This window comes from Chelonoidis abingdonii, chromosome 2, assembly GCF_003597395.2.
Source record: "Chelonoidis abingdonii isolate Lonesome George chromosome 2, CheloAbing_2.0, whole genome shotgun sequence".
Taxonomy (NCBI): Eukaryota; Metazoa; Chordata; order Testudines; family Testudinidae; genus Chelonoidis; species Chelonoidis abingdonii.
In genome coordinates, this window is record NC_133770.1 from 83,633,534 (window position 1) to 83,659,530 (window position 25,997).

Here is a 25,997-nt window from a genome sequence, read left to right on the forward strand (position 1 = left end):
CCACTCACATCACATTTTACCTATCTCCAGCAGACGACAGGAGGTAGCTTTCTCTCTGAGGACGTCAGATGGCATTCTCACGCATACGAATCATCTACAGGGGCTCACTTTTGATAGTCAAAAACTACTTTCCATTAGCTAAACTACAACAATAGAAGCATATTGAAAAGTACAAGAGTAATCATGCTGCAAACTAGCATTGCAAAGCTGCTTCACACAAGCATAAATCTCAGCTTCAATGGTAAAGACTAAACTGACTTTTCCTAAGGTTGTCTGTTATCTCTCCTGGCCTTGTCCAAAAAGAATATTAGCATCTCTGATCTCTAGCACTGCATGTGACACTCTGATGAGGGCAAATATGTCAGCATACAGAGGGTCTAAGACAATGATGAGTTAATTCTCTTGGAAGGTTTGTAAATACAAAATGGATCGACTTCTCTTTTTCTGTATTCATTCTGGGAGAAATTCTAGTCCCTGTGAAGACAATGGGAGTTTTGCCATTGACTTCGACGGTGACAGAATTTCACCCTCTGACTTTTCATTAAAACACATTTATTTTCTCCCCTCCCGTACTTGATGTTCAGACATTTCCTATAAAGCTCCAGTAGCTCTGAAACTGGTTACTGTCTCTCTCTTATTGCAAAGCCCCTGTGCAATTATCGTATGAACCTTTCCTCCTCCTCCCAACGCCACGTCCACTTGTATATTTTGTAGCAAATCCATACAAAGTACTGAACAAAATAACTCATGTCCTTCCCCATACCACAGCCTCCGCTGAGTTCTGTCCTACATCCCCTGCCAGTACCTTGAGCACATCCCTTGACGGCTTTTGATTATGGTGCCACATTTTCTACAGTGGGCTTTTATCCACTAGTTTAACTGAATCAGCAAAACCCCCTAAAGGTAGACATAATTTACACTGCTGGAGGGCAGTCTGTAGCTTATCCCTATGCTAGGAATATGGGCTAACAGATCTACACTCATGGGTGAAAGTCCAGTTTAGTCATGACCTTAACGTCTAAGCCATAGAAAGCTCATTAGCTTCCCTTCATTACTAAGTAGTGTTGGTAAAACAGGATCCTGAAGCATAAATGGCATTCTGCTGAGTCATTACACTTCTAAGTACCGAATGTGTTAGCCCTTAGCAACAAGAAACCTTAACTATTCTCCTTTACAAATACAGAAACCAAGAATCATAATACAGATAAATCAAAGACTTCGATCACGACAAGCCATTAGCCAGTGCAATGATTTAATCTCACGCACGAATCAGATATGGGCAGCGGGGCAAGGGCATGTCCGTTGGGGATGTTCAATGACTGATCACATAGGGTGCAATCCTTTCTTGGGCAAAATTTCCACTGCAGTCAACGTTACCAAGCATTTGGATTTCAACTTGGGTTTCCACTTTATTTTTAGCTTTGGGATTTGATATGTTTCTGAATTATTTAGAGTTAGAAATCAAGCTATTGTTTTAGCTAACTCTGGCCCATCTAGCAGGGTGTCATCTCTTTTAGAGAGACAGCTGAATGTGGTCAACTAACACATAGTATTCATAAATCCCATCCAAAGTGGTTTCCCTGTAGGGGCACTTGGTTTTACTCGATGCACTGTACACCATTTCAGAAAAATTGCCCATAATGGTCAATATTTAATGCATGAATCACACTAAAAACTATATTTTAAATGTCTCTCTCCTGTCTTTACGTGGACACTTTGGATATGTAATGAATGGTTTGTTTAAAGCAAAGAGATGAGATTTTAGCCTCTCATTTCTAATTATAAGCTACACCGGACATTTTAAATTGCAGTTATAACAAAGACAAAAGTCACAAATAAAAAAACACCAGTTTCATACATTATTATCCTTGTAACTGAGGAACACAACGTGCCTCATTTTTACCGGAGAAGATGGCTTTGACTGATGCGATTTCCAACACACTGGCTCCCACTGTTCGGAAAACAGGATGTTAATTCACAATACAGTTGTGGGTTTCAATTCTTTCATCTTGAAGACAGCAAGGTTTTAAAAAACAGGTAAATTGTGCGTGAGCCTTTAACACAATATAGCAAAATTTACAATAGAAAATTATTTTCCTTTGAACCTGTTAAAGGATCTGAACTTTGCGATGGCCATTAAAGTCAGCATGTCCACAAGTAGAATTGAAATTTAATGGCAGCTAAGTAAGTGGCAATTAACTTAAAAGAAAAGCCAGAGGCACCCTCCAGTGTACCCCATCTATTCCTAAAGGCAGAAAAGGGAAGCTACAGTACCTTCTACAAGGTATCTGCTCATTCAAACAGCGCTCTGTGGTGCCAATTCTCATGTGTACAGTTGTTTCCAAACACTATACATGTATTTTGTACATGTGAAAAATAGCATAAAAATAAGTTGTAGCACAGTGGCCGCAAACTGACTACAGCTGCTTCCATAGATGTGAAATTGAACCCAGAATGTCAATACCAAGCTTAAAAACATGACAGATTTTGCAGACACTTATTCTTCATAATAACACTCCCCCATAGCGAACTGCATCCTAGTTACACTAATCCTGTTTCTCTCTCTTCTTTTAACCATACTTCATTTGTACTATATTCTAGACCTTATAAAACAAAGTATTTTTCATGTTTTTGATCATCATGTAAAGCCAAACCCTGTTCGCCAATATGCTTGGCAAGAATTCTGTTACTTTTATCTTCTTCACTGAAACTTAATGACCCCATAAAGCTTCCACTGTAAATTAAACAATCTCATCAAAGCATCTGCTAAATGTTTATTATAACACATGATGTACCGAGGCAAAATTTGTACCAGGAGTCAGCAAATGATGCGTGCCCCCATCAACTAGCAAACACAACAGCAATAAACAGCAGTTTTTCATAGTAATTAACAGAAGACCAAACCAGAAACAGCTGCCTAGGTTATTTAAAAGCTTCTTAGTTACAGATTTGCACAATTATTTATATTAGAATAAAGCTGTAAAATATTTTGCATCTTTACGATTTCTCTTGTCCAGGGAAATTCTCTGTAGTTAATATCCCAGGTAAGGCAACCCCAATGACTTACAGCCACTGTGTAAGTGCATAGAAGCAAAATAGTCTTTTAACATAACTGTGCAGTTCTGTAGCAATATGTCCCAAGTGTCCATCAACAAAGTCCCTCTTGACTGTGACTGACATATTAACTCTCATTCTTCCTTACAGGGAAATGAGCAAAAGCCAAAATCAGTATAAAAGAAAATGAGCTTCCCACTACAACTCTGATAATTTGCAGAAAATGAGAGAGAAGCCTCACAGAACCAAATTAAAATATGATAAATACACAATAAACTAATACATTTTAAGCATCATATAGGCGATAAGCTCAGAGTCACAATGGTCAACCCAGGAGAGAGATGTTTGTTTGTATTCTCTAGAGGTGCAGGGAGGGCATTTTGCTTTGCTGGCTGAATACTTCAGTCTTAGTAATTATTAAGAGATAATTCACATAAAAGAAATCACAGTACACAGTAAGGTGGAGAAGCTAGTGGCATAGCAGAGCTAAACATCGAGGAAACTTTCTCATCTGGAACATACTAGGTCTCTATCCATCCAGTATTCAAGTAAAGTGCACTTTATTTTACCCTCACCTGGACCTCTTCTTTGGTGCTGCTGCCATCAGTGGCTGCCTTAGCCCCAGGCAGCCTCTTAAAGGGTCAGAAATGTATGCAGTGCCGGGCCCATCAGCCAGAGCACCATTGTGATTTCCATGTCTTGGTGATCTACCATACCATCCAACAGTGTTGTCACAGGAACTTGGCAGACATTACGTTGGAGGACTTGTGCTGGACACAGGGAGGATGACAAAGTAAGAGGTAAAGGGACAGGACAGAAAGTCGGGGAGGAAAAAAGGAGGAAGGTCAAGGGAGAAAGTAGCAGAGAGTCTCATTTCCTGGCCAATGTCTGTTTTGTCTGGCCAGACAGCAGGAGCAGAGCCAGATCCATGGGTTCTGCTGCCCCGGATGAACTGGAAAGTAGCTCTGTCTGCAGAGACCCATACAAACAAACAATATGTACCTGCCCAGGTAACAGTGCATCCTGCCTTTAGAGCACATCCAGCCCTGAGGTGGTCAGTTAATTGACTGGGGCTGCACAACACTTGACCCCTCCTAGGAGGCCCAGCCCCCCGTTCACACCTAGGAGCAGAGGCATGGGCGCTGGGCTGGAGTGCATTTCATTAATACTCCCTGGGCACTGCTGGCACACATCCCTCTTGGCAAAGCGGTCACAAGGCCCAATCCAAGGGAACTGTGCTTTTGCTCCCCTGACGCCTGAACTAGCTAAGCATCTGCAACACTAGAGATAGGCTCCCAGAGCCAGAACTGGCTTTCACACCCTTCTATAGGGGCCAGGACTAGGGGGTGCTGGGATTCTCCAAACCTCATAGGCGAGGGGGGCTTGTACACCCCGCTCCCGCTCCCCAAAGCTCGGGGTGTTTGGATCTAGGGGTGTGGTTTGGCCCCAGCTCTAATTAACACACACGCGTGCGGAAGATGCAGCTATAGCTCGGCGGAGCTGGGAGCAACGTCCCTGCCAACCATACCCAGCAGCCTCCTTCCTGTGGGGCCAGTCCCAGGGATCCCTCGGGATCGGCTGCAACTCACACAGCGGGGCTCGCGGCTGCTGCAGCAGCTGGAGCCAGATCCAGCCGAGACCGCTGCAGAAGGGGCGTCCCCGGAGCCTCCCTGCCCGGGCCGAGGCGATCGCCCCGCAGGGGGAATCCCCACGAATCCCCATCACAGCTGCTCACACGCTGCGGCTCTAGGTCGGCTGATGCTCCGGCGCCCTCTAGCGACGAGCCTGGGTAGCAGCATCTATTGATGCCACCAGCCTGCGTTCCCACCTGGATTCTGCTCCCTGCCTTACTCCTCTTCCTGGTACCCGAGTCCGACAGACAACGCCCCTTCTATTTGTTATTACCCCTCTATGTCCTGCTACAGCAGTTTGCTCCTGGCTGCACTCAACCCTTCCAGCAGAACAGCCTGTTCAAAGGGGGGAGTTTTAGGTGAAACTTCATCTAAGTTCCAGCTTGATAATTATAGGGTTTTTTACTTCTCATTTTTACCTGCTTGAGCCTTCCTTTGTGAGACTGTAAAAAAGACCAGTTATTATTTTGGGGCACTTTTTATGTACACACACACACACACACACTATTTAAACAACCCTGTCAGAGGCAGATGTAGCTAACCTTTCAAAGCTCACAGCATGTGCAGAATCACTGTTCCATTATATAAATTTGAATAGAATGAATCAAGTTAACAGGTCATACAATGATACAATAAAATTTTTATCTGATTCATCATAATTATTTTAAGGTGATGTCTATAACCAAACCGACAGCATGCATTGTAACAAAAAGTATAAATTCCAGCTAAACAGAAACAATTCCTTCAAGCAAGCAATAAACTATAGCCCCCTAAATCAGGTTCACTTGCTTGTGTGTGAACTTTCAAATATAAAGGGTGAAATCTTTTCCCTATTGAAGTCAATGGGAGTTTTGCCACTGACTTCACTCAGGCCAGGATTTCACCCAACAGATCACCTCACGCAAAGAAAGTGAGAAATGTGGTTAGATTTTATGCTGTAAAATTTGAATTTGGTCACTTACTGAATTGTGTTTCTGTGTTCCGGTAATATGTATACACTATTCACATTCCATTTTTGTGGTTTAGGTCAGTGGTTCTCAACCCTTGGTACGCACACCCCATACCTAGTTTTACAATAGACTACATAACAAGCAGTTTAGTCAGTTCAAAGTAAAATTTATAAAACTAAAATTTTATAAAGACAGTGACTTGTTTATACTGCTCTATATACTATACACTGAAAAGTAAGTATAATATTTATATTCCAATTGATTTAATTTATAATTATATAGTAAAAATGAGAAAAGTAAGCAATTTTTCAGCAATGTTCTATGACAGTTTTGTATTTTTATGTCTGATTTTGTAAACAAGTAGTTTTTAAGTGGAGTGAAAATTGGGTTATGCAAGGCAAATCAGACCCCTGAAATGGGTACAGTAGTATGAAAAGGTTGGAAGCTACTGGTTCGGTTTGTCACCAAAATCCCCATATAAAATACTTTCCAGCCTTATGGTACAGTTGACTTTAATGCCATATATATTTTATATAAAGTCTAGTCTATACACACACATATAATGCAAGGGTGCCTATGACTCTGATTCAACCACGCAGTTAGGCTGGAGCTCATCCCTCATCAGGACAGTACTTGAGCATGTGCTTAATTTTAAGCATGTGCTTAACACTCACTAAAGTCATTGTAGATTTTCAAAGGCACCTATCTCCCTCTGAAAGTCAGATTTGAGCACCTGCTTAACTGCTGTCCTGAACTGGGGTAATTTCCAGAATCAGGGCTAAAAAGGAAACCACTATGCTCAGTAATGTTTGTACGATTGTAGAACAGCACTATTTATTTTACCAGTTTGAGATAGGCTTGTATCTCTTCAGTGACAGACTAGAGGGAGAGCTAGTAGTTAATGTGTCAGGTCACCTAAAGCCTAGTCTATACTGCAAAAATAACCCATTGTTGACTACTGGTGTCAGGAATGGATGCAGCTGAATTGATATGGAACATATTAGCAGTAAGTGTAGACAAAGATGCACTGCACGCAGCACCATTTGAGTAACAGTAGTTAAAACCTTCTCAGAGCTGCACCCATTGTCAGCAATGGGTAAGTTTCATAGTGAAGACAAGCCTGTCAAGAATTACATTTATTTTAATTCACACTTTAAAGCTGTGCATTACATTTTTCAATGCAAAAAATACAGTAACACCATATAGTTGAGAGTGTTAAAACACAAAATTAAGAAAATCACAGTTATGGCTCCCACAGCAACCATAACATAGCTCTTTGTACATGTTATCCCTCTTCTTTGTGTTTTTAAACTTCATAATTGCTTGGAGTTGCCTAGGTGGGGCAGTGTATCAGATTATACGCTGTTAAATTCTATGCCTTCATATTTATGTGAAGTATTCTTGAGTAATGGTTGCCTTGGAAACCATAACTTGGAATACTCTGATTTTTATGCATTCAAATTCTCAACCCTACCATTGCACTAATATAATGGACTTTCTCTTCTGCATCTGCTTGTTGCTTGAAGTGTGAAAAGAACTAGATAAAGGAAAATTGTGACAGCGCATTCAAATAATTGCATGTATTTTTATTGGAATATACTATGAGACACTCAAATACAGACACAAATGTATATGTCTGTCAGAGAGAGCAGTCAAATACAAGACAATGGTATATAATGGAACCTTAACATTGTGTGCTAACTATTATGAACTATACCTGGAAATACATAGGGTCATGTTTATTTTATTGTGGGATACCCAAGACGTAGTTACAGACGTGTGATGCAATCAATGATATTTACATTTGCCTGTATATATCTGGAGTGCCACACCTTGGAAAACTGTTAAAAGTTGTATGTCTAGGCTATGATTTTCTGCCAGAGGCATTTGGATGCCTGGTTGTCATTAATGGAATTAATCTTGCAAATAGGTGAATTATGCAATGTGGTAAATTTGACCTCCTACTTCAGACCAATTTCTGCCCTCAGTCATGCAGATTGATAGCCTTTGTAATTTTATTGAATTGCCAATGCTATTTATGTTCATATTAATCATCTCTTTTTGGAATTTACATGTCTCTTTTCCTAAATAAATTAGATAGTTGAGTTTGAATTTAGTTAATAAACACACTGCCCTCTACGGCCCCAATTCAGGAAAGCACTTACCATAGAGCCATGCCTATTCAGCACAATAGTAAAGGGACTCCAGCATCCAAATCTCGCCCCTCATTGCTCTGAAGATCTCAAACCACGTGTGTGTGTGCATGATGCGATTTTCAATGCAAATACCTTTATTGGACCAGATTCTCAGCTAGCGTAAATCAGATTGCTCCATTGGAGTTCATGGAGCTACACCAACATGTACCACCTCAGATGCAGTATCTGCGCCACTATTTCTTAATGGAAATTGCTTCCTACTTTTCAAAGACACCGGCCTTCAGGCAACGTTATTGTCTTTTTGTTTTATAATAAACGGGCTTTGGGTTTCATGGTGTGGGGTGCAAGGGCCTTTTCACACTTGGAGAGGCTAAATTGAATTTACCCAGACTTTCCCCACAAAATTCCCATGAGCCAATATCAAAATTGAGAAATGTCAGTCCAAAAGATGTGCCCTTTCCCCCAAAAGTGAGTTCCATAGTAAAGGGGCTTACAGTGAAAGTATCTCTTCAAGCGAAGGTTGCTGCTGTGCAGCTACTATGCTGAACATAGGCAAGCTTTATTTATTTATTTTATTTTTTCAGAATTTTAAAAGCAAAACCAAACTATTTTTACAGCCACAGGCTTTGAAGCTGGGCAAGTGGCTCTAATGGTCTGTGAAGCTGGTTGGACTCCATCTGCGTACGTTCACTGTCAGGTATTCTAGCAATAGCACCAAAAAAGATGAAGTCGTAAACTGGCAGAGCGTTTCTTGGCTATGTACGAAGTAACGTTCTGGCGATAGTACAGCGATGTAAGTAACATCAGTCCTTTGTAAGGTGTCTGTCTAAACATTTACAAAGCTCTTTGGGACATAGGGCATCTTTTGGTCCTATGTTTGTACCATGCCTAGCAAAGTAAGATCCTGGTTCACAACTGGGACACCTAGGCACAACGCCAATACAAATAATGACAAGAATAATAATACACATTTCAATAGCTGAACCAGTGCCTTTTTCTTCGGCTTTTATACTGCTACTCTTCGCTGTTTTAGCTGAGCATGTCTCTCTTAATCAATACCCCCACCAACACCATCTCTTCCTCCACTTAACTAACAAACTTTTGTGGTCTCTCTGACAGTCGCTACTACATTTACGTCTCTGATTTATTTGTCTGATTCTTTAAGAAGTGAGCACCTAAATGAATTCTACTTTGAGCAGCTCAGATGGAAACATGAAGAGAGGACCAGATGCAAAGTTATCTAAATCAATTGCACACACGAAGCCAATTGTGTAACAAAGAGGCACTATTCTGCAATCCTTAATCAGCCAAAACTCCCTATTGAAATCAACAAGGCTGATTAAGGGCTTCAAGATCAGTCCCATTTCTTTCTCTTTTAATGAAAAGGTTTATTTTGAGCTCTGAAAACATCAGATTATATGAACTAAGTAAATCCAAAACTCATACTGTAATGAGAACTGAACTTTGCTTCATGCTTAATCTACCATACACAAAAATCAATCACATTAGTGCTCTCCCTTATGTAGAATATCAAATAAATAATTAAATCTTGCCTGGAAAGATTTAACAAATAATGTGTGTTCTCTAGTTGAAAGTTTTAAAGCAAATGTGGAATTGACAGTGGAAGATGTATGGCCCTTCAAATATACTGAATTGATCTCACACTATTATATCTAGCAGGGGCTTTTAGAAGATTAAAGAGAAAAACTTCCTCAATTCTTTTCTTTCTTGAAGTTGACTTTGAAAACAGCACTCACACCACTGCAACTCAACACGCAGCTTCCAATTACAGAAACTAATCCAAAAGGAAGTTGTATGAGCTAAAACTACAAGAATAAAGAAACAAATCTAGTGAACAAAAACACTGAAGGAACAAATTCTTCCCCCTCAGTTACTTTGGTAAGTTCAATCAAATTGCCCAAAGTGAAGGGAAAGTTTGCACTAAGGAAATAAAGAATTCTGATTAGCTGATACTAAAGATTTTGTTATTCAAAAATACTCAAATTAATAATTTTCAAGTTAACAGACAATGATGTGGCATTGCTTGTACTAACAGCAAGAAAAACTCAGCTGACACTTTTCATAATTCTTATTTCCAACCTCATATAAGGATGGAGAATAGTACGTGTGTGTTGATCACCCTGCTGTACCAGTACTGCTGCTATTAAGCATGCACCAAGTATTCTATGCAACTCATTACCTATGTATGAGCCATTTCTGGTAGCAGTATTTTATTCTATTATGGGCCATCATTCTGCATGCTGAGACATTTGAGCTGTACCTCATCAGGAACTCTAGCACCAGTTCAGGCAGGTAAGAGAGGCATCAAAGACCCACAAACAGAAAGAAAGAAAGAAAGAAAGAAAGAAAGAAAGAGACACCGCTTCTCTATGAAATGTACCTAGCTAAATAAAGGGGGAGGGGGCTGAGAGGATAATCATGTATTGACATTCTTCAGGAACAGCAATAAACTTTTGCCTTAGGACCCAAAAGTCCTTGTGTGTTTTGCCCTGTAATATCATCTGGTTTAATTTTCCAACCCAAGACACATTATTATTGCTCTCCAAATACTTCCAGCATTTGTAGAGTGAATCTTCAATATTATTTAACAAACTGCTGGTGGGTTGTTCTCCCGGGAGCCCCCTTTCCGCTTCCTTTTAGGCACTTGCCATCCAGCCGGCTGCAAAGGAGGAGTTGGGGATAAATACACACGAGCACACAGAGAATATCGATCCAGTTCATCATAGAAACGAGAACACTCGCTGAAATATTAATCTGTACTCAACTGTAAAAATAACAGCGAGAGCCAAGTTAGCATCGTGCATTTCAGCACGATGGATCAAATTACGTTCATTTCTCTTCAGATCAAGCTAGCAAATAGTATACATGCTGGAAAGGCTATGCCTAGGAGATCCACAACAGTAACACTGCATGGGAAATCAGAGTGCCAAGAGGTCCCACCTGGAAAAGCCAGCGCGTAGGTCATTTACAAGCTCAGGTCATGGATTGCTAGTTAGCACCACTCAGCAGTTATCCCCAGCTGGGGAGAAAGAGAGAAGAAATTGACTAAAGTTTCTTTTCCTTAAGTGTAACCACATATTTTGGAAAAAGTTAGAGCCCCACAGCCACGGGAACAGACGTTTCTCTCAGCAACCAGTGCATCACCTACCTGTGCAAGTGATCGGGACGGGAGCAAAGGGCTGGTCCCAGATTCTTGTGGAGCGGGGTGAGGGTGTCCCCTGTTTGTTCTTTAAATTCTGGCTCCTGGGCTTGGCTGGTTTAGAGAGAGGAGCTTGTGGAGGTGCTGCTCTGAGGGCAGGAGCTTGATCCCTCCAGAAAACCCGGCTCCATCCTCAGGGCATCGGGAAAGCTGGCGGCTGGAGCACCGACGGCCGCGGCGAGGCGAGGTGGGAGGTGTGGCGCTGGGAAACAGCAGCTTCACACAATGAGAGATTTCCACCTTCTGAGCAGCCCTGGCGTCTTGCTCTGGAGGCAGATGCTGGGCTGAGAATCTTACTCGAGCGCCCCCTAGTGATTCTGGCTAGCACAGCATCACCCCCAGCAAGGTAATTCCCTTCTCATGATTTAAAGCTCTCCCTTTCCCTCCGGCAACTTCTCAGTCCACAAAGCCCACGGCTCCCAGCGGCGCATTTGGCAATATATGTACATTCAGTTAACGCTCTTCCAAGTGCAGCCTCTAAATCGCCACGGTCTAAGTACAGTTACACCTGGAAAGAAAAAATGAGTGAACATTCAAGTTCCTAACCAAGATCGATCAAATATCAGTGCCAGTCACAGCTTCAGTCATGAGCATACCATACAAACTCCCACCTCCTTCAGCACTAGAATCCGGATGCACAGTTTGCACCTACAGAGAGAACATCTATTTCCAGAGTCCAATAGGTTGTGCAAAACTAGCCGGCTGCTGCTGGACAAATTCAGAAATACAAACCTTCTCCCTTAAAAGAAAGATACGGTGACGGTGTTAGGGTCTCCTCCACCCCTAAAACTTCAGCTGTGTTGGACATTTTAAGATATCTGCAGCTTCAGCACGTTCTCCCTGACGCTCAGTGGAGGAAGAAATTAACCACCCTAACCCTACCCGCATCTTTCCAAAGGACTGATTCAGCTAGAACGGTTTGAAAAGCAAACACACAAAACTCACTGTACATAATCTCCCAGTAGCCTATCAAAAGCAGTGAAATTCAAGACAGAGTCTGTGTATGTTAATGCTTCCAGATGCACAGACTGAGAATCCTGACACAGATGACAGTGTCTAAATGCCAGAGAGAACAAAAGACACTGCTCACTTAAAATGATGGCACTGCACTAGCAACACCAGGGGTCAGGGAAGGGTGGATACTTTCAACCTGCAATAACTTGGTGAGGACAGGACGGGGAGGAATAACAACGTTTTATTATACATGTTTTTTCCCACCCACTCTCTGCAGCTCTATGTACACATGCTGCGCTGTATGAACAATTACAGCTGAATCTGAAGCATGGTGTTCGGATCTCCAGCTGAACTTTCTCAAAGCACTGGAGTGTTCAGATCTGGGTTTAAATTTGGGCCAAAAAAAAATCCCACTCACACCTCTAAAAAGGAAAGCAAAGCCTAGGGTGGCAAAGGCCCCAATTTGGCAAGGTCCTTAAAGAACATACCTCACTTGAAGCATATATGAGTAGTCTCAATGAAACTATTCACGTGCTTAAATTAGGCACATACTTAATTAGTTTGCTAATCTGGGGCTATAATTTCCATATATCGCCCTAAAATTGGGTAGGAGGAAGACCTCTAAATGGAGGAAGGATGGTCTTATGGCCAAGGTCAGAGACGAGGCATTGAGCGATGGAGGTTTGGTTCCTGGTTCTGCCATAGACTGCCTGTGTGTCCTTGGGAGACCAGTCACTTAGGTCCTGATCCTGCAAACACTTAAGCACACATGTAACTCGATTTGTATCTGTCAGTAAAGCATGTGCTTAAGTGTTTGCAGGATCAGGCTCTGAGTATCTCTGGCACAGATATGTAAAGGTTTTTAGGCCTAGCTGATTTAGGACCTTAGATCCCTTTGAAACGTTGGCTCCCAAGTGTCTGAAGTCACTTTTGAAAATGAGGCTTCCAAGTCAGTTAGGAACTGTAACACTGAGCAGAGTAACACCTAAATATCTTTACAAATCTGGGCATTTGAGGCCTCAGTTCCTCATCTGTAAAATCTAAGTTATACCCCTTACATCACAGGTACTGGGAAGATAAATTCATAACCCTCTTGTGGGGTACTTTGATACTACTGCTGACGGAGGCCCTATAAATACAGAGACAGACACTGCAGTGATTTTCCCCCAATATGAAGAGTAAATATCAAGATATCTACAAAGAACATTTGAAAATAAATTTCTCCAGTGATGCAATTCTCCAATGAAAGGGGACCTGAAACAGAGACAGTCATTTCTGTGCCCTGAACCTACTCATGTCAAGTGTTTGCAGAGCTGACAAATCCAGTCATGCTGCTCCTAAGCACTATGAGGTGTGAAGCACAGAAAGCAAGCAACGTAATCATATTCAGTAGCCAAAACCCAGAACACTCAGCACAGGCCTTGCATGTTAAAAACAAAAAAACAACAACTTGTAATGGAGATGAATTCCTCTGCCAACAAGCCTCAGCTCTCTAATTAGAGGCACTAACATAACATTGTCAGTGTTTGTAGAAGGCATGTTAAAACATACACTGTAAACCTTGATTTTTCTCAGTGCAGATACAGTGCAAATTAAAAGCAGCATTTTACTGTGCACATTATGTAAAATACAGTGACCTGGAATTCATTCCCAGCATAAAAATCAAAGATCAATCATTGTATTTATGCACTCACAAAAATAAACTTAATTTACTTCTATAGCATAGAGTCAGATTTACATAAAATTCATCAAATCACAATCTGTTGTTATAATCAGTGATTTCCTTGTCTTTTCCACTTACCTCTTCTCTGTAACTATTTCTGTCAGTGTAAAACTGTGTTGTCTGCCTTATTCCTTATTTAGATCATAAATGCATAACAGCATGGCCATGTAACTACTCGAGTTCTCAAGAAAACCAAGACATCCCCATCTTGGTTTCATTTTGATCACGAGTCTTGAGTTTAATAACATAAGGGGCAGTAGCATCACGTTGTCCTATGCCAGTACTGATGGAGCCTCTCACATCACAGAGGAGGAAAGCGCTGGCATATGGCCAAGGAATGAAAAAGAAAGAAATGCAGATTTACTAAAGCAAGGTATGTTATTCCAGAGAAACCACAGGGGTTAATGACAGGCAGGACCACATAAAGAATTCAGATACTGTATGCTGAGTTTGGGATCCTTATTTGGTTGATTCAGGATGAACAGTTTTCAATTAGATTTCTGCTTTCTTTTGTTTTCATCTTATACTCCACTGTTCAAAGCAGACTTTTTTTCCCCCCTCACAGATATGTATATAATAAGCACTTGAATATCACCCTGTGATTATTTATATCTCACTAGTATGCTCCTCATCATTTTGTCTGCTTGCTGGCATTAACTGCTACCTCTCCAGCTAGTGTTGCTGAAGAAACCTCAGTTGTTGAAGCTTACAAATGGGACAATTAATTGTTGAAAAGGAGAAAGATATGGATACCAAAAATAGCTGCTTCCTCCTGTGGGTGGCATCAATATATCTTCAGCATACAATGGTCTCTTTAAAAGAGAGAGAAAATTGTGTCCCATTTAATATAATTATGGTGAAAACAGCTGTTTGTGCTAATGACTTCAAATAGTTATTTAAATTAAATTAATTATTTAAAATATTTAGTATTAGTATCACTCACTTGGTAACTTTCCTACCTCTGCCCCAGCAGGGTATAAGAAGCTTGGCCACATTTTGGGCAAACACCTCAATCATCAGCTAGCCACACATCAGATGGGACGCATGGCCAAAAATCACAGGCTTCTTCAGCTTGAGCCAAATGAGACCCTCCATTAGTTTCATTGGTAGTAGGGTTATATTCTTGTGTTCAGGCCAACCACTAGAGACTGAGACAGTTACAAAACCATAAACATGAGCAGATCTGACACAAGCCAGTACTTTAAAGGGCATAGGTTCAGACTGCAAGCCCGGGCTTCAGCTCATATTCAGTGCTGATGCTGCAGGAACATGCTGTGCTCTCAGAGAGTGCTGAAGATGACACACTCAGGTGGCTTTCTATATAAGGGATAGCTCAGTGGTTTGAACGTTAGCCTCCTAAACCCAGGGATGTGAGCCCAATCCTTGAGGGGACCATTTAGGGATCGGGGCAAAAATCTGTCTGGGGATTGGTCCTGCTTTGAGCAGGGGGTTGGGCTAGATGACCTCCTGAGGCCCCTTCCTACCCTGATATTCTATATAGGTGAAATGTGAAGATGTCATGGCACTTGTAAAAAACAGTGAGTTTACAGTCAGTGTTCTCTCTTAAGCAGAGAGTTCCAGAGTCCAAGGCTGCATGTGTGCTACTGCTGAGTGGTCAATGACTGACACAGTCACTGCCTCATCATTATTTAGCTCATTGATTTGTACCTTTCTTGGGATACTCTGAATATGAAAGATGTTAACACAAAACATGGTTCTATCCTATTTTTAGAATTCTTTCTTTGCAGTGAGATGCCCTGCACCATTAAGCCATAATATCAGGTTATACAGCCTCCCTGAACCAGCCGTCATAACAGGACCTAATTTCAATGACACATCCAGCTGCAAATGCTAAAACAGATCAGATTTTTTCCCCCTTTTTACTGCTTTGAAAGCATTTTGAAGAGAAGCAAGTGGTAGATATTGTCTTCACAACCACTGGTCTGTTACTCCTGTTATCCCAGGAGACATTTGCATATTTCTGTTTAAAACTTTGGGAAGTGAACAGAGTTTGTGAAAGTTTCTGGACAGAGACCAAGATCCTGCTTTTCAAAAGTCACTAGTGGTTTGGGGAGTCTCAGGTTCTGGGTGCCCAGGTGAGACACCTTAAAGGGGTCTGATATCTGGAGAGTGCTGAGCACTCACCTTCTCAAAGTCAGGTTCTTTTATAGTGTCTCAAATTGAGCACCCCAACATTGAGGCACACAAGTGCACTAGTTATTTTGAAAAATCTTGGTCCCAATTCCTATTTATTCACAACATTTACAACTTACAGCAGGGCAGTATAAGCTTCCCTATTGACTGTTCTGGAGCTCAACCCCAGAAACCTGTTGTATGGGACAATGTGGTCCATCCGAAAAAACAAAATATTTGCACCTCAGACATATTATTATGAGCCCCATGGATACAAGTCATCCCTGCTGGAGGGCATGGAGACCTGAGCTTTTTCTAACAGATATGATGCTGCTCTCAGTTTTGCATATGGTGCCTAGACACTTCAGGGTTAGGCACGTTAGAAATGGATACAGAGACTTAATAGTATTCAGAGATGAGTTGAATTCCACCCAATGCAGAAAATTATCCCAACTCTCTCTTCAGTTTGGCAATAGAATTTTAACAAGCAGCTCCCAAGAGTTGCTGCCAGAACATCATTGCCTTGGATCAACTGAATGTATTATAGAAAATAAAAAAGACAGGAGATTTTTGAATTAAGGAGCTGTGATTACATCTTGGGGTCTTGGTGATTATAAAAAAATCAACCAGGCTCTGCTATTGTGCTATGTATCATCATCTGACCCTTTGGTTTGGATTACAGCCCCAGAACTCAAGTCTTACCTGTTATTTATTCTTTCCATCAGTGCTTCCCAAACTTTTGAAAGTGGAGTTCCACCTAAAGAAAATGAAACCAATAGTGTTGCACAAGAACTACACTTCCTAGGCTTTGTCTTCACTGCCAGAATAAAGGTGTGTTTTTACTGTGGGATAACAAATGTGCATTAGCTATTTGTTATCCCACAGTAAAAACACACCTTTGTAAAATCCTGGTGAAGACAAGGCACTGTAGTTTCACCCTGAAGTAAACTAGGCTAAGTCAGCCAGGGCTGGGGATACAGCACTGACCTCATTTAGCCATCTTGTAGTAAACATTACAGGTGCCTTGTCTCCAGCGGAGCTGGTTGAAAATATTCCAGTGGAATATTTTTCTGTCAGAAAATGCCATTTTGTCAAAATTAGATATTTTCCACAGGAAAATATCAATTTTGATGACGTTTTGAAAAAAAAAATGAAAAAAGAGCGAGGCTGAAAAATTGAGATAGCTGAGGAGTTGTTGTGGGGGTGACATGGGGCAGCAACCCTGGACTTTGATTTGTAAAATATCTGGTTATTTTGTTGCTAGTCAATATATTACACAAAAAGTCAGCATTGTATCATCCATCGTTCAATATAACGCCATATTCAAGAGTCAATAAAGGCCTGTCCATTAGAAGGAAATCTTGCACATATAACATCAGCAACAATAAAAAAATCTAGCTAATACCCAGGACCTCGCACACCTACTGATGCAAGACAATCACAGCAACAACAACCCTCAGAAATTAACATCGTCTATTTGGCAAGATTGTTTGTTCTTTCATTATTAACCTTAATTTAGCTCTGGCTGTAAAGACATGTCAGGTCAAAAAATGGGGGCAAGAAGATGCATTGCATCCTTAACGCCCTAAGAAAAAATCCTGCTATGGAGAAAGTGAGAAAAAGATAATGAAAAAGTGAGGTGGGAAGAGTTGGCAATCCTGAGCTACAAAAATAGCTCCAGTACAGCCTATCAAGCCTGACCATGGAACACATTTTTTGCCCCAGATGCTACCATTACAATTCCCCCAGTATCTCAAAACCTATTGTGTTCCCTTACAGAGAAAGCCTCCCTCATAGAAGAGATATGCCGTCCACAGGGAAGAGAATAAAAATTAGTCTTCTTCTGAAAAAAAGAATCTATCACTGCCTGGAACTTAGGAAATGACAGCCCGGTGCCCCAGAAATCCCAGAGAAGTTCTGTGATGGGATTTGGTGACAGTCATGCTCACTGATGCTAAAACATGCTGCTGCTTTTATAGAACTGCAGGTCAGAGGCTGAGACTAGTGTGGGCACAAGAGGGAGGAGAGCAAGAACATCACAGATGAGCAAAAAATTAAATCTTTACTAGCCAGTTTATTAAAACACACTGGGTATCTCAGTTTTGACCATTGTAGCCAGTAGGTCAAGGGCCTCCCATGGAGTTCTACAGGAAAGCCCAGAGCTGCTTTCGAATTTAGCACTCCTTGGATCAAGATGGAGCATGATGGGTTGGGACCTGTAGTCTCTGCAGGTTCCAAGTCCATAATGAAGTGGAAGACAGCTACAAATGATACAGTCCATTAGGTGCAGCCCTCAGGCTCAGGTCAAGTTGTCAATAAGACCCAGAGATGGCCAATTATTGGCCACTCTAGTGTAGCTTCTCGAACACATGGTTTCCCAGTCCTGGGGTGTGACCCACAAGGGGGTTGCAAAGAGGTATCAGTGTGTCACTACCACCTTGCCCTTCCCATACTGCTAAACAGGAGGATAGGCCCTGATTAGATTCCAGCTAGAGGGAAGGAAATCCAGGAGGATTCTGATACAAAAAAATAGGGTCAATGATACGGAAAAGGTTGAGAAGCACTGCTCTAGCTTATGCGTGGTTTCCTGACATATCGGTACATTTTGAACGTTGTCATAAACAGATAGCTAAGGGTTAATGTCTCTTTCACCTGGAAAGGGGTAACAAACAACACCTGACCAGAGGACCAATAAGGGGACAAGATACTTTCAAATCTTGGTGGAGGGAAGTCTTTGTTTGTGCTCTTTGTTTTGGGTGTGGTTCGCTCTTGGGACTAAGAGGGACCAGACGTCAATCCAGGCTCTCCAAATCTTTCTAAACCAGTCTCTCATGTTTCAAAATTGTAAGTAACAAGTCAGGCAAGGAGGATTAGTTTTATTTTGTTTTCTCAACTTGTAAATGTCCTTTTTTGCTGAGAGGATTTTACCTCTGTTTGCTGTAACTTTGAACCTAAGGCTAGAGGGGGTTCCTCTTGGCTATATGAATTTGATTACCTTGTTAATTATTTTCCATCCTGATTTTACAGAGATGATTTTTACCTTTCTTTCTTTAATTAAAAGCTTTCTTTTTAAGAACTTTCCTTGTTTTAAGATCCAAAGGGACTGGATCTGGACTCACCAGGGATTGGTGGGGGAAAGGAGGGGGGATGGTTAATTTCTCCTTGTTTTAAGATCCAAGGGGTTTGGATCTGTGTTCACCAGGGAATTGGTGAAGTCCCTCAAGGCCACCCAGGGAGGGGATAGTTTTGGGGGGACAGGAAGTGCTCCAGACACTAATTTCTGGATGGTGGCAGAGTTACCAGATCTAAGCAAGTAATTAATCTTAGAAGTGTCCATGCAGGTCCCCACATTTGTACCCTAAAGTTCAGAGTGGGGAAGGAACCTTGACAAACGTATATAAAGGTTCATTTGTTCAGCCATGGGTTAAACTGTATAAAAGAGGAAATTCAGTGCAACTTATGTTATTTCAGCCACTGACTTTTGCTCTCTTTTTCCCCCACTCATTGGTTTTTAGCTACTCCACACTGCTTGCATTTCTAGCACTTTTGTCATATAGCACCTGATTATGCCAGTCTCATGCTATTTTCCTTAGAGAGGGAAAAACTATAAAGCTTGTTTAACAGTAGTGATCTAGTGCTTTTTTTCTCAACAAAATTGGCTGAGAGGGAGAAAAAGCATCTTTTATTTAAAAAAGTTTGCTTAAAATCTCCCAAACCCTTTGTGCTGAAGTTTCACACACAGCAGGAAGTATCTCTGTGTATCAGTAATAAAAAGTCTCTGCTGATGGGGTCAGAGCTGTTTCCTTACAAGGTGTCAGAGTTTCTGAATGCAGCTATAGACTTGAGATCTCATAGGATATTTAATATCTCACATTTCCTGTATCCTATAGTTTATACTATAATTTCTTCTGGTCTTTTCATGAGTGTATGCATACAAAGGAAGGTATTGGAACGAATGAGCATTGACCAATAACGAGGTATCCATTGTCCTTAAATAGCTTGAACTTTCATCATTTAGATGCCTAGTTTAATGTAAGCATCTTCTGTAACAGCCAGAAATCTAGGAGGTAAGGTCACCTCTTAACTGTCACTTGGGAGGAAGTCTCATCTCCCAACTATGAGATGTAGAAAGAATATGGTTTTAGGCTTCATTATTGAGGCCAATGTTTTAAATAAGGACAGGAGATTTTCTCTGAGCACAATTTTGCTAATGTACCCATCCTGACTGAGGGAGGTTCTTTTGTGTGATGTGCATGTACCAGTGGAAAATACATGATTGTGATTTGTTCCAGCATTAGATACCTTATTTTTTACTTCTTCAATGGGCCAAAGTCATCCCTGATGTAACATTCCAGCGATTGAGCTATTAAGTCATGCTCTGTGTCTGACTGTAATTCTTGGGAAGACCATGGCCTCCTCCCCATCTTTGTTTTAAGTGCTAGTAGTGATGGCCCTGGTAGGCAGAAGACTGTGAAGGTTAGATATTAAACAGGTGATTGCTTGCTCCACTACTATGAGTCTGTCTCTAAGTTTGTGTGGGAGAGGGAAGAATAACCTGGGCTATTTTCTCCTCTTCGTGAGTGAAACTTGAAAACAGCTGAGGTTCTCTACAATGCGGCTGGGAGAGACATGAAAGAAGAACTTAATTCTGTCAATTACACTTGTGAAGCAATTAAAGAATCAGGACTAGGCCCGCTTATGTCAGATAGTGTGTACACAGAGCAGTTACCAACATGACAGCTGCTTTATTTCACTTCCTCAGTAATTGACACAGAAGCATGGTTTGGGTTTGATTTCTGTATTTTGCAGTAGTATCAACAAATTCACCTGGAACATTACTGTTGCTGCTTCTTACCCATCACTCTTCAATGACACCACAGGTTGACTTCGAGCAAATAACAGGAGACTGATTCCCAGAGGATGACTGGGAATAGGAAGAGTTGTTAAGTAGCTTGAGAAGCTCTCGAATAAAGAGGAACAAATACAAGAGAAATTCATTACTCATGGGAGGGGAATTCCTCTGATTTCTTAAAATATAGGATCAGGCTAAAACGCAAATTTAAATCCTTATTGTTGCAAGTGCCCTGCAGGCTATTAGATTCACTATTAGGCCTGATCTACACTACGCGTTTAAACCGAATTTAGCAGCATTAAACCGATTTAACCCTGCACCTGTCCACACAATGAGGCCCTTAATATCGATATAAAGGGCTTTTTAAACCGGTTTCTGTAGACCTCCCCGACAAGAGGAGTAGTGCTGAAATCGGTATTGTCATGTCAGATTAGGGTTAGTGTGGCCACAAATCGAGGGTATTGGCCTCCGGGTGGTATCCCACAGTGCACCATTGTGACCGCTCTGAAAAGCAATCTGAACTTAGATGCACTGGCCAGGTAGACAGGAAAAGCCCCACGAACTTTTGAATTGCATTTCCTGTTTGCCCAGTGTGGAGCTCTGATCAGCACGGATGGCAATGCAGTCCCAAATCCTAAAAGAGCTCCAGCATGGACCATACGGGAGATACTGGATGTGATGTATGGGGAGAACAAATCTGTTCTATCAGAGCTCCGTTACAGAAGACGAAATGCAAAGCATTTGAAAAAATCTCCAGGCTATGATACAGAGTCCACAGCACAGTGCTGTGTGACAAGCGTAAACCAGAAAGCAAAGAATCAAAATGGACGCTCATGGAGGGAGCGAGGGGGTACTGAGGACTCCAGCTATCCCACAGTCCCCGCAGTCTCCAAAAGCATTTGCATTCTTGGCTGAGCTCCCAATGCCTGTAGGTCAAACACATTGTCCGGGTGGTTCAGGGTATATCTCGTCAATTTACCCTCCCACCCCCCACTGAAAGAAAAGGGAAAAAAATCGTTTCTTGACTTTTTATATGTCACCCTATGTCTACTGCATGCTGCTGGTAGACAAACGGTGCTGCGGCATGAAGCAGTAGCATCCTCTCCCTCCTCTCCCGGTGGCAGATGTACAGTGCAGAAGGACTGGTAGCTGTCCTCATCATCCCACATGAGTGGTCCTGGCTGGCCTCAGGTGAGGTCGGCCAGGGGCACCTGGGTAAAAAAATAGGAATGACTCCCGGTCATTCCCAGCAGTGATAGTACAGAACGGCTGGTAACCGTCTCATCATAGCAACTGGGGGCTGAGCTCCATCAGCCCTCCTTTCATGTCTAAAGAAAAGATTCTGTACTGCCTGGACTATCATAGCAGCGGGATGCTGGGCTCCTCTCCCCACCTTTTAATGTCCTGCCTGGACTATCATAGCAGCTGGAGGCTGCCTCCCCCTCATTTTATCTCACTAAAAAGTCAGTGTTTCTTATTCCTGCTTCTTTATTACTTCATCACACAATGGGGGGGACACTGCAACGGTAGCCCAGGAAGGTTGGGGAGGAGGGAAGCAACGGGTGGGGTTGTTGCAGGGGCACCCCCTAGAATGGCATGCAGCTCATCATTTCTGCGGGATCTGACACGAGCAGCTGTGCTTTCTGTGCTCTCTGGTACACTGGTTCTCTAGTACACTTGCCCATATTCTAGGCAGGCACTGACTATTTTTAGATAAACAACAAAAGGAGGGATTGACTTGGGGAAGTCATTCCCATTTTTGTCTTTGCACCCCGGCCAACCTCAGCAAAGCCAGCCAGGAGCACCCATGACAGCAGCAGATGGTACAGAACGACTGATAACCGTCATCTCATCACCAATTTACAATGGCACAGCAGACGGTGACAGAACGACTGGTAACCATCTCTGCTACCTTGCAAAGGCAAATGAATGCTGCTGTGTAGCACTGCAGTACCGCCTCTGTCAGCGGCATCCAGTACACATACGGTGACAATGACAAAAGGCAAACAGGGGCTCCATGGTTGCCGTGCTATTGGCGTCTGCCAGGGCAATCCAGGGAAAGGGTGTGAAATGATTGTCTGCCGCTGCTTTCACGGAGGAAGGAATGAGTGACATTTACCCAGAATCACCCGCGACACTGTTTTTGCACCATCATGCATTGGGATCTCAACCCAGCGATTCCAATGGGCAGGGACTGACTGGGACTATGGATAGCTGCGGGATAGCTACCCACAGTGCAAAGCTCCAGAAATCGACGTTAGCCTCGGTACATGGACGCACACCACCGAATTAATGTGCTTAGTGTGGCCGCATGCACTCGACTTTATACAATCTGTTTTACAAAACTGGTTTATGTAAAATCGGAATAACCCTGTAGTGTAGACATACTCTTAGTAACAGTGGCATTACAATAGTACTTAGAGATTCCCACTGAGATTGAAGCCCCATTGTGCTAGGCACTGTACAGGCAGGTGGTCTGAGATAGTCCCAAACACACAAAGGGTGAGAGAGGAAACAAAGGCACAGAGATAGCCATGACATGCCCACGTGGCTTATCACACAGCTGATCAGTGTCAGAGCTGAGAGAAGAGAGCCCAGATCTCTTGACTCCTTGTCCAGTGCCCACCCACTAAACCACACTGCCTCCTCAAAAGAATCAATCATTCAGATTTTGCCTAGGGCTGTAAAGTAGACAGAAGGTTTATCCCTAATTACCTGCTTCTCATTCAAGCAATAAGACGTTTTAAAATATGAAGGCTATAATAACCCTCTTTTTAAAGTAACCATATTTACATATTAACTGATCAGGAACAGACACAAATTTTCAAAAGTGGGTGCAACAGGAGTACCCATAAAAATGCGTCTGCAAATGCTGGATTTGCAAAATCCCACACTTGTGTATGAAAAAAAAAAAAAAGACACATGAAATCAAGCCTGTGAAATGAGAATTTAGCTGGCGACTTACAAAGCAGCAGATTTTCCAGTTTGCTTTTCTATTGATTCTGCAGTCTTATCAATGGTTGAAACTTTTTTCTGAGCAGTAAACAGATATGACTTAAAGACATCCGGGGAGCAGATGCAGTCTGACGAGAAAGGCCTGATCCTGTAATGTGATCTTTGTGGACAGACATGTTGCACTGTCGTGTTAATGGGGTTATGCAGGCAGATGGGCGTCAACCCACAGAGACCACTGACTTCTTGTACAGCACAAGCCATAGATCTGCCTAAAAAGAATTCCTAAGGCAGATCTTTTAGAAAAGCATCCAATTCGGATTTTAAAATTGTCTGTGATGGAGAATCCAGCATGACCTTTGGTAAATTGTTCCAGTGGTAACTCACTGTCATCATTATAAATGTACGCCTTATTTCCAGTCTTATGCCCTTATGTCCATTGCAGGACAAGGGCCTGAAGAAAGTACAGTACAACTCAGAGTTACGAATACCTCGGGAATGGAGGTTGTTCCTAAATCTAAAGTGTTCGTAACTCTGAACAAAAGGTTACAGTTGTTCTTTCAAAAGTTTACAACTGAACATTGACTTAATATAGATTTGAAACTTTACTATGCAGAAGAAAAAGGCTGCTTTGCCTTTTTTTTTTAGTAGTTTACGTTTAACACAGTACTCTATAGTATTTGCTTTTTTCCCCTCTGCTGCTGCCTGATTGCATAATTCTGGTTCCAAATAAGGTGCTTTGTTTACTGGTCAGTTCGTAACTCTGGTATTCATAACTCTGAGGTTCTATTTTAATATGTTTATGACAACACTTTTTTGACTATGTAATTTTAAAAATTGAAGGTTTTAGAAGGAATATAAACTCTCATAAGCCAACCACTAAATGATGGGAGGTAGGAAGAAACTTTGCCATTGGGTATGTTATTTCACAAACATCCACCATCTGAAGTATCTGATCCTAATCACTCTCCTAGACAAGATCCTTGAATAACATGGAACACTGATCTCATCTGCTTTGGCAAGTGCTGTGCTCCCCTGTTTAAGATTTGCCCAGCAGTGCTGCCTTTTACACGATATAGCTGTAGTTCTAAGAAATATAAAAAGAATTGTTCGTTTAGCAAAAAAAAAGATGACAATGTCTTTCTTAGAAGCACCACTGTTCATGTAGTTTTTCCAACACATAATGGAGTCATCTTTCCAAAAATGGGATCTGTGATTATTCCATTTTTCAGACATTATGTGTCATAAATAAAAGGACGAAGGAGCCCTTAGATTTCCCACAGGAAGGCCTTTCCTTTGTACTCCTAACCATCTATGTCTAACACTGCTGAGCTCATATTTTTCTGTATAGCTGCTGAAGATGGTAGCTGAAGGTATTGAGAAACAAACTTCAAGGTCACTGTAATGTTCAACCCATTGTTAATGAGAAAGGGTTATCTCCCAGTGTGCCCTTTTCCACTTTTTTGCAAGTTAACAAAACATTTAGAAGAGGCTACCCTGCTGTACATTAAATGCCTGGTTACTTCTGCACAAGGCATTAAATCATTTGCTAAAAGCAATTTAGAAAACAGCCTACCTAAATAAAACATTACCCAAGATAACTTATTAACTTATAACTGGCATGACATCCTGGGATGTCTGCTTCTGTGCCTTAAGTCAGTTCTGTTGTTCCACACAGGAAGCCTGCAACTGAGAAATCAGAAACCAAGTGGTTTATTCTCTTTGGATCCCTTTTTGTCTTCTCTGCATGTATCCTGACCCTTTTAGCACATTATGTCTCATGTACTCCTTCCCTCCTTCTCTTTCATCTGTTTTTCATTCCATATGCTCAGCTAACTCATCTTTTCCTTTTCTGTTTCTCTAACCTGGTTCTATTTTTTTTTGTTTTGCCCAGTAAATATTCAGGCCTACAAAAGATATTGCTAATCACATATTCTCTCATTCTATTAGCAACCTTTTGTTATGCATCTGCTGCACTGTTGAAGTCGATTATGAAAATAATTACCTCTTTGTGAGAGAACAGCATGTTGGCTTGACTCCAGAAGACAGGTGTTCCCAGGAAGAGTTCTCACTAAATATTCACGTTCACTATGCACTAATCTGAATGCTATCTACCTATTTAGCAAGCCCTTAGTATGCAACAGCTTTCTTTTTCCATAGCAAATATTACATTATCATTGATGAATCACTGGAGCCAGCAGTTCCCACTGAAAGATTTGCACATGGTTATTGGATGGAGTCCCACATCATCTGTTATCCATAAATTCCTCTAATGGGTCAACAATAGCTATAGATGAACAAAAGAAAAGGAATAGTTATTTTGTATATTCTATAATATAGTCATAAACTATGCAGTTACTGGAACAATATCT

The 25,997-nt window shown here is 41.6% G+C and overlaps 1 protein-coding gene across 2 annotated transcripts in view; it reads right to left on the bottom strand.

The window, feature by feature from the left end:
* Window positions 1-25,997, bottom strand: part of CPNE4 (copine 4) — a 464,843-nt gene that overhangs the window by 328,782 nt on the left and 110,064 nt on the right. Inside the window, exon 1 of one of the 2 annotated variants that reach the window (XM_032805883.2) lies at window positions 10,961-11,800. The exons of the other annotated variant lie outside the window; for it this stretch is intronic. The gene's annotated coding sequence lies outside the window, so the exon portion shown is untranslated. Of the gene's footprint in view, window positions 1-10,960; window positions 11,801-25,997 lie in introns of those variants that run through there. 2 annotated transcript variants of the gene reach the window in all.